This window comes from Bufo gargarizans, chromosome 3, assembly GCF_014858855.1.
Source record: "Bufo gargarizans isolate SCDJY-AF-19 chromosome 3, ASM1485885v1, whole genome shotgun sequence".
NCBI classification, from domain to species: Eukaryota; Metazoa; Chordata; class Amphibia; order Anura; family Bufonidae; genus Bufo; species Bufo gargarizans.
Genome location: NC_058082.1, coordinates 464,411,127 through 464,425,512, shown reverse-complemented (window position 1 = coordinate 464,425,512; position 14,386 = coordinate 464,411,127). Strand labels below are relative to the sequence as shown.

The window sequence follows — 14,386 nt, the reverse complement described above, 5'->3', positions numbered from 1 at the left end:
TGACAAGCGGAGAGACGGATCCGTTCTTGCAGTGCATTTGTGAGACGGATACGCATTCGGATGCGTCTCACAAATGCTTTCAGTCACATGCAGATCGGCGGATCCGGCGGGCAGTTCTGACAACGGAACTGCACGCCGGATCACACTGCCGCAAATCTTTTAGGAAGAATAAACAAAATGGACACCATCCCATTAGCATTAATGGTGGAAACGTGGAGATGGTTCAAAGTTTCAGATTCTTGGGAGTTCATATTAGTCAGGACCTGTCATGGATAAAAATCACAACAGAAATTACCCAAAAAGGCCTTCAGAGGCTTTATTTTCTGAGGAGTCTGAAGAAAGCACAACTCCCAAAACAGCTGCTTGTCAATTTTTACAGGTGCACCATAGAATCTGTTATCACATACTGCATCACAGTGTGGTACTCCGGCTGCTCTTCTGAGGACAAGAAGACCCTTAAGCGCATCATCAGAATGGCTGGAAGAATTACTAGTACTCAGTTACCATCACTGGATGACATCTTCACTGCTCGCTGCAGCAACAGGGCAAAAATTATCTGCGGGGAACCAACTCACCCCGGCCACAGCCTTTTCACTCCCCTACCCTCTGGTAGGCGTCTTAGAGCCCTACATGCCCGCACCACTAGGCTGAAGAACAGCTTTTACCCCAAAGCAATCAGTCTACTAAATGCTCTGAGATTATTGCCCCTTCCTAGGATAGAAACTACCACAGACTGAAAGTGACTGCTGCATTCATGACCCCATGATGACCTCTTGTCTGCAGTGGTGTCTGAATCACTGTATATATATATATATATATATATATATATATACTCCCAAGCACTTACTATATATATGCTGTGAACTGTGAATAGTAATGCCTTCTAGTGCAATGTGTTTTTTTTTCCTAGTGTAATACTTTAGTTTAAATGTCAGTTCTTGTTCCCCTGTCCATGGCATCTAGGATTGCTCCAAACAACATTTCATTGTATTGTACATTGTATTACATTGTATTGTACAGTGACAATAAAGGCATCTTATCTTATGTGAAAGTAGATAAACACCAATCGTAGATAACTCACAAAGTGAGTATGCATACTAGGCCTATATACCAAGTATCAACACCAAAAGGAGAAAACAGGCAAAGCACGACTAACAATATATATAAACTTTATTATGGTTCCCGAAAAGGGGAAAATCCAATAAAATACAATAACAGAGAATACAATACAATGGTGGATGACACACAGGGTGGAAGGATCACAAATGGACAAAATACAGCATTAAAGGAACATTAGACAAGGCCGAAGAGATACTAGATAGTTAATAAAAGAATACCCCAGTGGGGGACATGTATAGATGACCTCGCCAACCGTGAACAAGATATTGGAGCCAGATTCAGTACATACATTTAAAGTGCAAAGTGCATGAAATACAATGTACATGGACAATAAATTGCAATATAATAAATAATAAATGCCATCAATAAATACCAGAATAGTGATCCAATGAGCCCCAACGCACATTTTGCGTAAGCTTCCTCAGGGGGATGTATGTGCCTTTTATGTGTAAAATAACTTTATTGATGATGAACAGCTGGGAAAGGGGAGGAGAACACAGTCGTGTGTGGCCACACACGGAGGTGAAGCGCGTGCGTTCCACAGTGGAACGCACAGCGTCACTTCCGGTTCGGGAGGAAAAAATGCAGACTGAGCGATTCGAGCTAAAAACTGCGATGTACCTACTATGGTGCTTGTAGAGCGGACAAGGAAGATGGAATAGAGAAATCACTAAATGATAACAAAAGGAAAGAAAAAAGGAGAGAAAAAAGAAGAAGCTGATGTGTACCATAAGAAGCCATCGGAAGGGGCAGGGATAGCGCCGGAAATGACATAGTGTACATGGAACGCATGGGGCTGATCACGTGGCCTTTGGGACGCATAAGCCTACAGACTGGAGATACAGATCCCGCAGTTAAGATGCAAATGAAGAACGAGTATACAATCCAGTATTAAATAAACACTGATGAGTGGGCATATATATCGTCAGTGAGTGTAGATGTTCATAAAAATATGGAAGTGAATGGTGAATGTGAATATTGCATATGGTGGTAACCATGGTGATAACAACAACTATGGGCATAGAACACAGCAGCCCAAAAGGAGGGGGGGGGGGGGGGGGCGTGTGTACACACCCATGCATATACAGGTCCTTCTAAAAAAATTAGCATATTGTGATAAAGTTCATTATTTTCTGTAATGTCCTGATAAACATTAGACTTTCATATATTTTAGATTCATTACACACAACTGAAGTAGTTCAAGCCTTTTATTGTTTTAATATTGATGATTTTGGCATACAGCTCATGAAAACCCCAAATTCCTATCTCAAAAAATTAACATATCATGAAAAGGTTCTCTAAACGAGCTATTAACCTAATCATCTGAATCAACTAATTAACTCTAAACACCTGCAAAAGATTCCTGAGGCTTTTAAAAACTCCCAGCCTGGTTCATTACTCCAAACCGCAATCATGGGTAAGACTGCCGACCTGACTGCTGTCCAGAAGGCCATCATTGACACCCTCAAGCAAGAGGGTAAGACACAGAAAGAAATTTCTGAAGGAATAGGCTGTTCCCAGAGTGCTGTATCAAGGCACCTCAGTGGGAAGTCTGTGGGAAGGAAAAAGTGTGGCAGAAAACGCTGCACAACGAGAAGAGGTGACCGGACCCTGAGGAAGATTGTGGAGAAGGACCGATTCCAGACCTTGGGGGACCTGCGGAAGCAGTGGACTGAGTCTGGAGTAGAAACATCCAGAGCCACCGTGTACAGGCGTGTGCAGGAAATGGGCTACAGGTGCCGCATTCCCCAGGTCAAGCCACTTTTGAACCAGAAACAGAGGCAGAAGCGCCTGACCTGGGCTACAGAGAAGCAGCACTGGACTGTTGCTCAGTGGTCCAAAGTACTTTTTTCGGATGAAAGCAAATTTTGCATGTCATTCGGAAATCAAGGTGCCAGAGTCTGGAGGAAGACTGGGGAGAGGGAAATGCCAAAATGCCTGAAGTCCAGTGTCAAGTACCCACAGTCAGTGATGGTCTGGGGTGCCATGTCAGCTGCTGGTGTTGGTCCACTGTGTTTTGTCAAGGGCAGGGTCAATGCAGCTAGCTATCAGGAGATTTTGAAGCACTTCATGCTTCCATCTGCTGAAAAGCTTTATGGAGATGAAGATTTCATTTTTCAGCACGACCTGGCACCTGCTCACAGTGCCAAAACCACTGGTAAATGGTTTACTGACCATGGTATTACTGTGCTCAATTGGCCTGCCAACTCTCCTGACCTGAACCCCATAGAGAATCTGTGGGATATTGGGAAGAGAAAGTTGAGAGACGCAAGACCCAACACTCTGGATGAGCTTAAGGCCGCTATCGAAGCATCCTGGGCCTCCATAACCCCTCAGCAGTGCCACAGGCTGATTGCCTCCATGCCACGCCGCGTTGAAGCAGTCATTTCTGCAAAAGGATTCCCGACCAAGTATTGAGTGCATAACTGAACATAATTATTTGAAGGTTGACTTTTTTTGTATTAAAAACACTTTTCTTTTATTGGTCGGATGAAATATGCTAATTTTTTTAGATAGGAAATTTGGGTTTTCATGAGCTGTATGCCAAAATCATCAATATTAAAACAATAAAGGCTTGAACTACTTCAGTTGTGTGTAATGAATCTAAAATATATGAAAGTCTAATGTTTATCAGTACATTACAGAAAATAATGAACTTTATCACAATATGCTAATTATTTGAGAAGGACCTGTAGATCAAAAAGAGAAAAAGTGACGAGGCAAAGAGACCATGCCACAATTCAAAAAAAGTGTATGTTGATGAAATCAAATAAAATAGAATAAAAAATAAAAGGTGAACATGAAAAAATATTAAAAAATGAAAAACACAAAAGTGTGAATAAAAATGTGGATGGGGTGAAAATGAACTAAGTGTGCAATAAAAGTGAAGTGATACAGTAAGTGTATAGAAGATGTAAAATACATATATATGTTCTATAATAATAAAAGGTCAAGGTAAATGAAAGAATAACAAATGATGTAGTGTAGTATTGAGATAAATAAAATAAAAATGAATGAAAAAATTTATAAAAATTAATAAAAATTAAAAGTAAAGAATAATAATAAGAACAATGTATATACAGTATATATAAAGATCTCTCTCTCATCGATGCTTCCATTTGTAAGTTCATCCCTGACAATTCCTCCAGATGAAAAATCGATGACACAAATAGGGCAGCCACACCTAATAACTGACAAAAAAAAAACATAATTAAAAATCACATACAATATAATCATATCTCCCAGAGGATACGTATGAACAAAAAACCAATTTGTCCAATAATCATATCTCCAGATGATTACACCTACAAGCAACCTTATATGCATGCATATATATATATATATATATATATATGAAAGGAATACATATACATATAAAAATGATATAGACACCAACATAAATAAAAATATACATAGATACATACATGCATATATTAGAATACACATCAATCAACAAACAATCAACAAAAGAACACAATCCAAATCAGGATCAAGAAATCCTCAATAGACTACAAAGATGTTATAAAATATAATAGAGTGGTGGTGGAACACTTAAAGGGAACCTGTCACCAGTTTTATGGTGTCCTAACTAAGGGCAACATAAATAAGTGACTGATTCTCTTAGCAAAATGCCGGGTCACTTTCTTTAACCTCCTCACGACCGCCGTACGCAGGATTGCGTCTTCTCGGCGGTCGTGCTCTTCTGGGTGGACGCGCCGGTGCGTCCTCTCGCGAGACGCGAGATTTCCGGGTATGCCGGCCCGCGCATGCGCATCGCGGGCCGGCAAAATTCAAAGAAGAAGTTCGTCATCAACCTGCCGGCCACGATCATTGGCTGGCAGGTTGATGATTTTCAAAAAATCCAAATCAGCAGCCAGATAACCCATCATATTAGTAAATATAATGGGGTTATATGGCTGCTGTGCTCCTCTGCTCCTTCTTTTGGTCGGTTGGTTCCAGCAGAGGAGCACACATCACTGTGAGTACCCACTACACTACACTTAGCCCCCAGATCACCCCAATTAACCCTTTGATCACCCCTTCTTGCCCCTGTCAATCACTAGTGAAAAGGAAAAAAGTGATCAGTGCAAACTGTCACTTTTTTTTTTTCACTGGTATTGACCGTTAGGTTTCAGTATAGTTTAGGTCCCTTGGTTAGGTAGTTAGCGATCAGTTAGCGCCCAGCCCACCGCACCGCAGTCCGTTATTCGCTGATTAGCGTATCGCTAATCAGCATTTGTACTTTTATAGTATCTGAAAGTGATCAAAACTGATCACGGTCAGATCTATAATTGTATTAGTGTCACTTTAGTTCTCCCTCCACCCAAAACGCAGTGTTTGCCCGATCAGGCCTGATCGGTCGCCCACACGTGCGTTCGCCCACGCCCGCCCCACCGCAGTGACAAAAAAATTATTATTTTTTGATCACTGCACATTCACTTTACACGCACTGCGGCGATAAAAAAAAAATCAGTTTTGATATTTTTTATCAACCGCAGCGGCCTCCGGTACTTCGCTAGCCTCCCCTTTGTAAGACAGGCTTGCTTTTTTTTTTCTTGGGTAGTCTCAGGGAATACCCCTAAATTTAGTTGCCCAAATGTCTAACAGGGGGTATTCTTCTGAAGAGGCCTACAGGCTTCTGACCCAGTCGGATGAGGAGTGGGAACCCTCATCTGATGAATCCAGCGGGTCAGAATACGAACCTGTAGAAAGCAGTGGCTCTCTGACCCAAAGTTCGGACGAGGAGGCTGAGGTCCCTGATAGCAGCAGGCGTACCCGGCCCCGTGTCGCTAGACCGCAGGTTGCGCAGGATCCGCTTCAAGAGCAGCAGAGTGGGGCTGGTGCTGTCGGATTACGTGGTGAGGCATACACCAGCAGCCCAGCCCTTCCTGGACCTAGTACCAGCACTGCCGTACAACCTGGTGAAGTAGCGAGCACCAGAAGGGCAGTTGAAGCTGGTACGGTGGCACGTGCAGTAGTGACCCCGTCGCAGCCACCGCAAAGACGTGCCCGTAGAGCCCCTAGAATCCCAGAGGTGCTGGCAAACCCTGATTGGCAGTCCCCAACTTCAGCCGCACCTGTAGTTTTCCCTTTCACTGCCCAGTCTGGAGTTCGGGTTGAGACAGCTCAGATCGGTTCGGCCCTGGGATTTTTTGAGCTGTTCTTGACTGCGGAGCTCTTAGACTTAGTTGTGGCCGAAACAAACAGGTATGCCACACAATTTATAACCGCTAACCCGGGAAGCTCTTATGCCCAGTCTTTCCGGTGGAAACCAGTCCAAGTTTCTGAAATTAAAACTTTTCTGGGCCTCCTCCTCAACATGGGCCTGACAAAAAAGCATGAATTGCGGTCATATTGGTCCACGAACCCAATTCATCACATGCCCATGTTCTCTGCTGCTATGTCCAGGACACGATTTGAGACCATCCTGCGTTTCCTGCACTTTAGTGATAACAGCACCTCCCGTCCCAGAGGCCACCCTGCTTTTGACCGGCTTCACAAAATTCGGCCCCTCATAGACCATTTCAACCTGAAATTTGCAGATATTTATACCCCAGAGCAAAACATCTGCGTAGACGAGTCCCTGATACATTTTACCGGGCGCCTTGGCTTCAAACAATACATCCCAAGCAAGCGCGCCCGGTATGGGGTCAAATTGTATAAGCTCTGTGAAAGGGCCACAGGCTATACCCACAAATGTCGGGTCTATGAGGGAAAAGATCAGACCCTGGAGCCGGTCGGTTGCCCTGACTACCTGGGGAGCAGTGGGAAGACAGTTTGGGACTTGGTGTCACCCTAAGGCTGCTTTCACACTAGCGTTCGCTGGTCCGTTCGTGAGCTCCGTTTGAAGGGGCTCACGAGCGGACCCGAACGCAGCCGTCCAGCCCTGATGCAGTCTGAATGGATGCGGATCCGCTCAGACTGCATCAGTCTGGCGGCGTTCAGCCTCCGCTCCGCTCGCCTCCGCACGGACAGGCGGACAGCTGAACGCTGCTTGCAGCGTTCGGGTGTCCGCCTGGCCGTGCGGAGGCGTGCGGATCCGTGCGGATCCGTCCAGACTTACAATGTAAGTCAATGGGGACGGATCCGTTTGAAGATGCCAATGTGGCTCTATCTTCAAGCGGATCCGTCCCCCATTGACTTTACATTGAAAGTCTGGACGGATCCGTCCGAGGCTATTTTCACACTTAGCTTTTTTTAAGCTAATATAATGCAGACGGATCCGTTCTGAACGGAGCCTCCGTCTGCATTATTATGAGCGGATCCGTTCAGAACGGATCCGCCCGAACGCTAGTGTGAAAGTATCCTTATTCGGCAAGGGGTACCATCTTTATGTGGACAATTTTTACACAAGTGTGGCCCTCTTTAGGCATTTGTTTCTAGAACGGATTGGCGCCTGTGGTACCGCGCAAACTAGTCGCGCGGGCTTCCCCCAACGGCTCGTTACCACCTGTCTTGCAAGGGGGCAGAGGGCCGCACTGTGTAACGAAGAACTGCTCGCGGTGAAATGGAGAGACAAGCGTGACGTTTACATGCTCTCCTCCATTCACGCAGACACGACAATCCAAATTGAGAGAGCAACCCGTGTCATTGAAAAGCCCCTCTCAGTCCACGACTATAACCTTCACATGGGAGGGGTGGACTTCAATGACCAGATGTTGGCTCTGTATTTAGTGTCCCGCAGAACCAGACGCTGGTATAAGAAGGTGTCTGTATATTTAATTCAATTGGCTCTGTACAATAGTTTTGTTCTCTACAGTAAGGCTGGGAGAACTGGATCCTTCCTCAAATTTCAGGAAGAGATCATCGAGAACCTCCTGTACCCAGGAGGTTCTGTGGCCCCATCCACCAGTGTAGTTAGCCGTCTACACGAGCGACATTTCCCCAGTGTCGTTCCTGGTACCTCAAACCGACCGCCACCCCGAAAAAAATGTCGTGTCTGTAGCAGGAGTGGAATAAGGCGTGACACCCGCTATTTCTGTCCTGACTGTCCTGACCACCCTGCCCTATGCTTAGGGGAGTGTTTCCGGAAGTACCACACACAGGTACACCTAGCATAGGGATCATCTCACCAGGACAGGCACACAGGGCTATTAGGGCCCATTCACTCACAGCTGCTGCAAACGTCTCCTTCCACATGGAACAAAGTGCATAACGCACTTCGCCACATCTTTGGGCGATTTGCGCTTTGCACATTGACCCATGGGGAAGGAGAGGTTTGTTCTATAAAGGTAAAAAAAAAAAAAAACACCAGTAAGCAAACACGTTAATGTTTAGTTCAAAAAGTTAAAGTTTACATGTTCTGTTCCAAAGTTAATAAAATTATTGCGTTGTGGCCTGTTTTTTTCTTTTTTTTTTTTTCTTTTTTTACCTTCCAGGTGGACCAACCGATCGACCAGCTGCAGCACCGATGTGCATTCTGACAGAAGCATTGCGCTGCTGTCAGATTACACGCAAGTCAGTGTATGCGGCGCTGCAAGACGGGATTTTCTCCTCTGCAGTGACAGTTACGTTTGCCAAGGCATACGAGCTGAGGAGGAGGCGGCGTTCCTATGCTTTGGCAAACACTTTGTATATATATATATAAAAAAATAAAAATAAATCCCGGCAATGATTTATTCATCCACATCGATTGATGCGAATGGAGAAATCTGGTTTGCCAGGGCATACGAGCTAAGTGGGTATGGATGTAGGGCGGAGCTCCTATGTCCTGGCAGACGCCTTTCCCCTCCATTTTTTTTTTGGGCAGAGATTTTTTCATCCACATTGATCGATGCGAATGAAGAAATCTGTGCCGTTCATTTTTTTCTTTCAGCCCAGAGGCTGAACGGAAAAAAAAATCTCATTACCTGTATGCTCAATATAAGGAGAATAGCAGAAACTCCTAATGCTGGCCATACATGTAATGATTGCGGAGACCCTCAAATGCCAGGGCAGTACAAACACCCCACAACTGACCCCATTTTGGAAAGAAGACACCCCAAGGTATTTGCTGAGGGGCATATTGAGTCCATGAAAGATTTAAATTTTTGTCCTAAGTTAGCGGAAAGTGAGACTTTGTGAGAAAAAAAACCCAAAAAAACAATTTCCGCTAACTTATGCGAAAAAAATAATAATTCTATGAACTTGCCAGGCCCCTCATTGGATACCTTGGGGTGTCTTCTTTCCAAAGTGGGGTCACATGTGGGGTATTTATACTGCCCTGGCTTTTTAGGGGCCCTAAAGCGTGAGAAGAAGTCTGGGATCCAAATGTCTAAAAATGCCCTCCTAAAAGGAATTTGGGCACCTTTGCGCATCTAGGCTGCAAAAAAGTGTCACACATCTGGTCAAATATCTTGGTCAAATGCCAACTTTGTATAAAAAAATGGGAAAAGTTGTCTTTTGCCAAGATATTTCTCTCACCCAGCATGGGTATATGTAAAATGACACCCCAAAACACATTCCCCAACTTCTCCTGAGTACGGCGATACCAGATGTGTGACACTTTTTTGATGCCAAGGTGGGCAAAGGGGCACATATTCCAAAGTGCACCTTTCGGATTTCGCAGGCCATTTTTTACACATTTTGATTGCAAAGTTCTTCTCACACATTTGGGCCCCTAAATTGCCAGGGCAGTATAACTACGCCACAAGTGACCCCATTTTGGAAAGAAGACACCCCAAGGTATTCTGTGAGGGGCACTGCGAGTTCCTAGAATTTTTTATTTTTTGTCGCAAGTTAGTGGAATATGAGACTTTGTAAGAAAAAATAAATAAATAAAATCATCATCATTTTCCGCTAACTTGTGACAAAAAATAAAAAGTTCTATGAACTCACTATGCCCATCAGCGAATACCTTAGGGTGTCTACTTTCCGAAATGGGGTCATTTGTGGGGGTTTTCTACTGTCTGGGCATTGTAGAACCTCAGGAATCATGACAGGTGCTCAGAAAATCAGAGCTGCTTCAAAAAGCGGAAATTCACATTTTTGTACCATAGTTTGTAAACGCTATAACTTTTACCCAAACCATTTTTTTTTTTTGCCCAAACATTTTTTTTTTATCAAAGACATGTAGAACAATAAATTTGGCGAAAAATTTATATATGGATGTCGTTTTTTTTGCAAAATTTTACAGCTGAAAGTGAAAAATGACATTTTTTTGCAAAAAAATCGTTACATTTTGATTAATAACAAAAAAAGTAAAAATGTCAGCAGCAATAAAATACCACCAAATGAAAGCTCTATTAGTGAGAAGAAAAGGAGGTAAAATTCATTTGGGTGGTAAGTTGCATGACCGAGCGATAAACGGTGAAAGTAGTGTAGTGCAGAATTGTAAAAAGTGCTCTGGTCATGAAGGGGGTTTCAGCTAGCGGGGCTGAAGTGGTTAATTGACCCAGTCAATCTGCCAACATCTTGTATTGAAAAGCTCCAGCTGATAATGATCAGTCATGAATATTCATGAGCTCCTGACTCTCCCCGCCCGCCTGCTGCTGAATGACAGTTTGTTTCCATAGGAATCAGCAGCAGGTGGGCAGGGCAGTGGCTATAGCTCTGAATTAAATATACGCTGGACTCGAATCAGCTCATTAGCATGCGGCATCTTTGTGTGTATATTATGAGGTAACCATCTGTCACACCAGTAAGTGAATACATCTAAGGCACTTTTTAGTAGTTAATGATTGTATATAATTAGTTAGATTATAATCAAATATTCACATGACTGGTTCCCTTTAAAGAAAAGGTGCAAAGCTGAGACCCTCATTTAAACCATGGGGGGTAACGGTGTTTAGCTCAAAAATCCATTTGGCTTTGCGTTGAGCCAAAAGACATTTCCAGTTACCACCCCTACTGCCTACAAACACTCTGTCTATCCCTCTTACCTTCAAAAGGGAGCCATCACATGCATGGTGGGCCTTAAAGTGACGTGGAATCGCCTTCAGCGAGGTATCATCTTCTTCATTCAGAGCTGACTGTATCCCCAGAACATGTTCCCTAGTTCGACGCTTCAATTCGCGTGAGGTAAGACCAACATATTGAAGTCCGCACAGGCAACTGGCAGCATAGACTACCCCAATGGTATTGCATGTGATCGTGTGGGTAATTTGGTACGTCTTATGACCAGTAGAATCTGAAAAAGACGTTGTGGTTAAAATGTTGACACAAGCAACACAGTTGCCACATGGGCGGCAGCCCCACTTAGGGCCCTAGGAGCCAAACAGTCTGGGGGGGATTAGTACCTTTATAGTGGCTGTGAACTAAGACATCCCGGATATTGTTTTGTCTATTCGAAACGTAAGGGATGGTTTTGGATGTAAATGTTGTTTCAAAGTGGAATCCATATACAGAATATTCCAATGTTTCTTCAAAGATTCTAATACCGCATCATGACCCGAATTATATGTGGTGATAAAACGTACCGTGTTTTTCGGAGAGTTCAATGTCCTTCTGGGTCGCTTTTGTAAAAGTTTGTCCCTTCTAGATCGTTTAGCTCTGAAGTAGCCCTTCTTCAAAGAGGATTCGTTATAACCTCTCTCCCTAAATCTCTTGGTCAGTTCTTGTGCCCGCTTTTCAAAGAGGTCATCATTGGAACATATTCGCCTGAGCCGTAAGTATTGACCCGTAGGGATACCTTCAATCAATTTCCTTGGATGAGATGATTCTGCATGCAGGAGACTAGGGTTTCCGATATAAGTCGGTTGTAAATATACCCGTCCTGGTCCACTTGTAGAAGTACATCTAAGAAGTCCATATTGTCTCGACCAAATTTATATGTCAGATGGATATTAAGGTCATTGTCATTCAAATTAGTTGTGAAGGAATCCAGTTCTTCAATTGTGCCCTGCCAAATAATGAGCACATCGTCAATATAACGATCCCAAAGATGTACCTTTTCAATGAGAGGGACAGGATCCGTGAGGAAAACGCCTCTCTCCCACAGCCCCAGGAAAAGGTTGGCGTAGGACGGCCCTCAGGCCGCCCCCATGGCCGTAAACTGTATTGCTCATCTTCATACTGTCTGTCTCCACGTGGGGGGCTGGAGAGATTGACAGCATAAGATCGTCTAACAGTGAGTGCCCAGCAACATTAGGGAGATACGTTACCATAAGCAGATTGATACAAACTGCTACAAATTATTCATGAGAACTGTCTGCTTAGGGTACATTCACACTAGCGTTTCTCTTTTCCGGCATAGAGTTCCGTCACAGGAGCCCAATACCGGAAAAGAACTGATCAGTTTTATCCCCATGCATTCTGAATGGAGAGTAATCCGTTCAGGATGCATCAGGATGTCTTCAGTTCAGTCATTTTGACTGATCAGGCAAAAGAGAAAAGTCGCAGAATGCTACGGTTTTATCTCCGGCAAAGCTCTCCTTAGGGGGCGTCTCTTATATCCGGCTGTAGCGCTGTCCAGTCACAGCGGAGCGCGTCACAGCCATTGAGAGAAAACAGCTCACCTTCTCCCTGGCTGTGACGCGCTCCACCGTGATTGGACAGCGCCACAGCCGGATAGAAGAGACGCCCCCTGGGGAGAGCTGATGTCTCCTCCTCCCTGTTCCGATGCTATTAATTAGCATACAGGGTGCCTAAACAGAACGAGGGGCACAGTGGCGCAATGGAGGAGCATAACATGAAAACAATTAGGCTACTTTCACACTTGCGGCAGTGTGATCTGGCGGGCAGTTCCGTCATCGGAACTGGCCGCCGGATCTGCCGCTGACTGAAAGCATTTCACAAATGCATTGCAAGGACGGATCCGTCTCTCCGCTTGTCATGCGGACCGATGGATCTGTCTTGTACATTTTTTCACATTTTCACAGATCTGCGCATGCGCATGCCGGAACGACGGATCCGGCATTCCGAATGCCGGATCCGGCGCTAATACATTCCTATGGGAAAAAATGCTGGATCCGGCGTTCAGGCAAGTCTTCAGTTTTTTGCGCCGGAGAGAAAACCGTAGCATGCTGCGATTTTCTCTTTTGCCTGATCAGTCAAAACGACTGAACTGAAGACATCCTGATGCATCCTGAACGGATTACTCTCCATTCAAAATGCATGGGGATAAAACTGATCAGTTATTATCCGGTATAGAGCCCCTGTGACGGAACTCTATGCCGGAAAAGAAAAACGCTAGTGTGAAAGTAGCCTACACGACGACATTTGTTGCGCGACAAATAGGGCGCAACATTTGTCGCGCGACATTTTGTTGCACTAATGTCGCGCGACAATTTTTATAATGGCAGTCTATGGTGTCGCACTGCAACATGCGACATGCTGCGACTGCGACAGTCGCAGAAAAATCCATCTCGAATGGATTTTCTGCGACTGTCGTGTTGCAGTCACAGCATGTTGCATGTTGCAGTGCGACACCATAGACTGCCATTATAAAAATTGTCGCGCGACATATGTCGTCGTGTAGACCTAGCCTTAAGGATATGACATCTAGGGAACATGGGCTACAGTGTGAGATATCGGTTTTATAAAGTAAAAACTGGTGAAAGGTCCTGCCATTAGAAAGTACAACCTAGCCTGCAGAATACAAGAACTTACACAGAGAAATAATAAGGTATGGCTCAGGGAAGGCAGGAAGTAAAAAACAAACAAATCATAGACATGGGGGGATCGCCATGTCAGGAAGGGGTTAATATATCGCACCTGCTGATGGTCTACAGGACATTCCAAACTACTTGGTTACAGAATCGGTATTGTAACATGCTGAGGAGCCTGGCTCGGGCAGAAGGGGGCTTCCTCGTCTTATATCAACAAGACATGGCAAATAGGTCTAATACCTGCGTGACCCCAAATCTCTTATCCCCGACCACTCAGGAGCCCATACATTATAATCCTCTCTCCTGTCAACTGCCCTGCGCACCGCCCACACAAGCCGCGCCCCCCGTGACGTCCTATTTCCAAACACTAAACTCCGAGGTAAACAGGGCGTGACCAAGGCACGTGACCGCGCGAACTAGCGGAGGTTCGAAGCCGTTGGCTGTTTCAGAACGAGGCTCGGAACGCAGAGAAAAGGTTCAGCTTTTGATTGGTCGTACTTCTACCAATAGAATCCTGCGAGATTGATTTGAACCAGTGGCGCTGAATGAGGCAGCTGGAAAGAGGTAACTGGGGGCGCAGTGTGGTTGTCCGCGGAATTGGGGCGTCCATGGAGGGATTGTGTCGGCCTCGTGTCGGCCTCGTTCTCAAGGTTCTCCACAGACGTTTTACTGAGTTGCTTTGTATGTGCGGGTCTAACGTGCCTGGTGACTGCCGTGTGAGGTGCCATAGTACATGGGTG

General features: G+C 44.8%; 1 protein-coding gene and 1 long non-coding RNA gene across 3 annotated transcripts in view; one reads left to right on the top strand and one right to left on the bottom strand.

Moving 5' to 3' along the window:
• Positions 1 to 4,212: 4,212 nt before the first annotated feature.
• Positions 4,213 to 13,896, bottom strand: LOC122930290. Its single transcript, XR_006388115.1, has 3 exons — positions 13,753 to 13,896; positions 10,980 to 11,938; positions 4,213 to 4,310 (listed from the first exon to the last, which is right to left on the bottom strand). It is a non-coding gene; the product is annotated as an uncharacterized LOC122930290 (long non-coding RNA).
• A 178-nt stretch (positions 13,897 to 14,074) lies between these two features.
• The window catches only part of SPAG5 (sperm associated antigen 5), a 79,507-nt gene continuing 79,195 nt past the window's right edge, over positions 14,075 to 14,386 (top strand). For both annotated transcript variants that reach the window (XM_044283641.1, XM_044283640.1), the window contains exon 1: positions 14,075 to 14,210. The gene's annotated coding sequence lies outside the window, so the exon portion shown is untranslated. The remainder of the gene's footprint in view (positions 14,211 to 14,386) is intronic.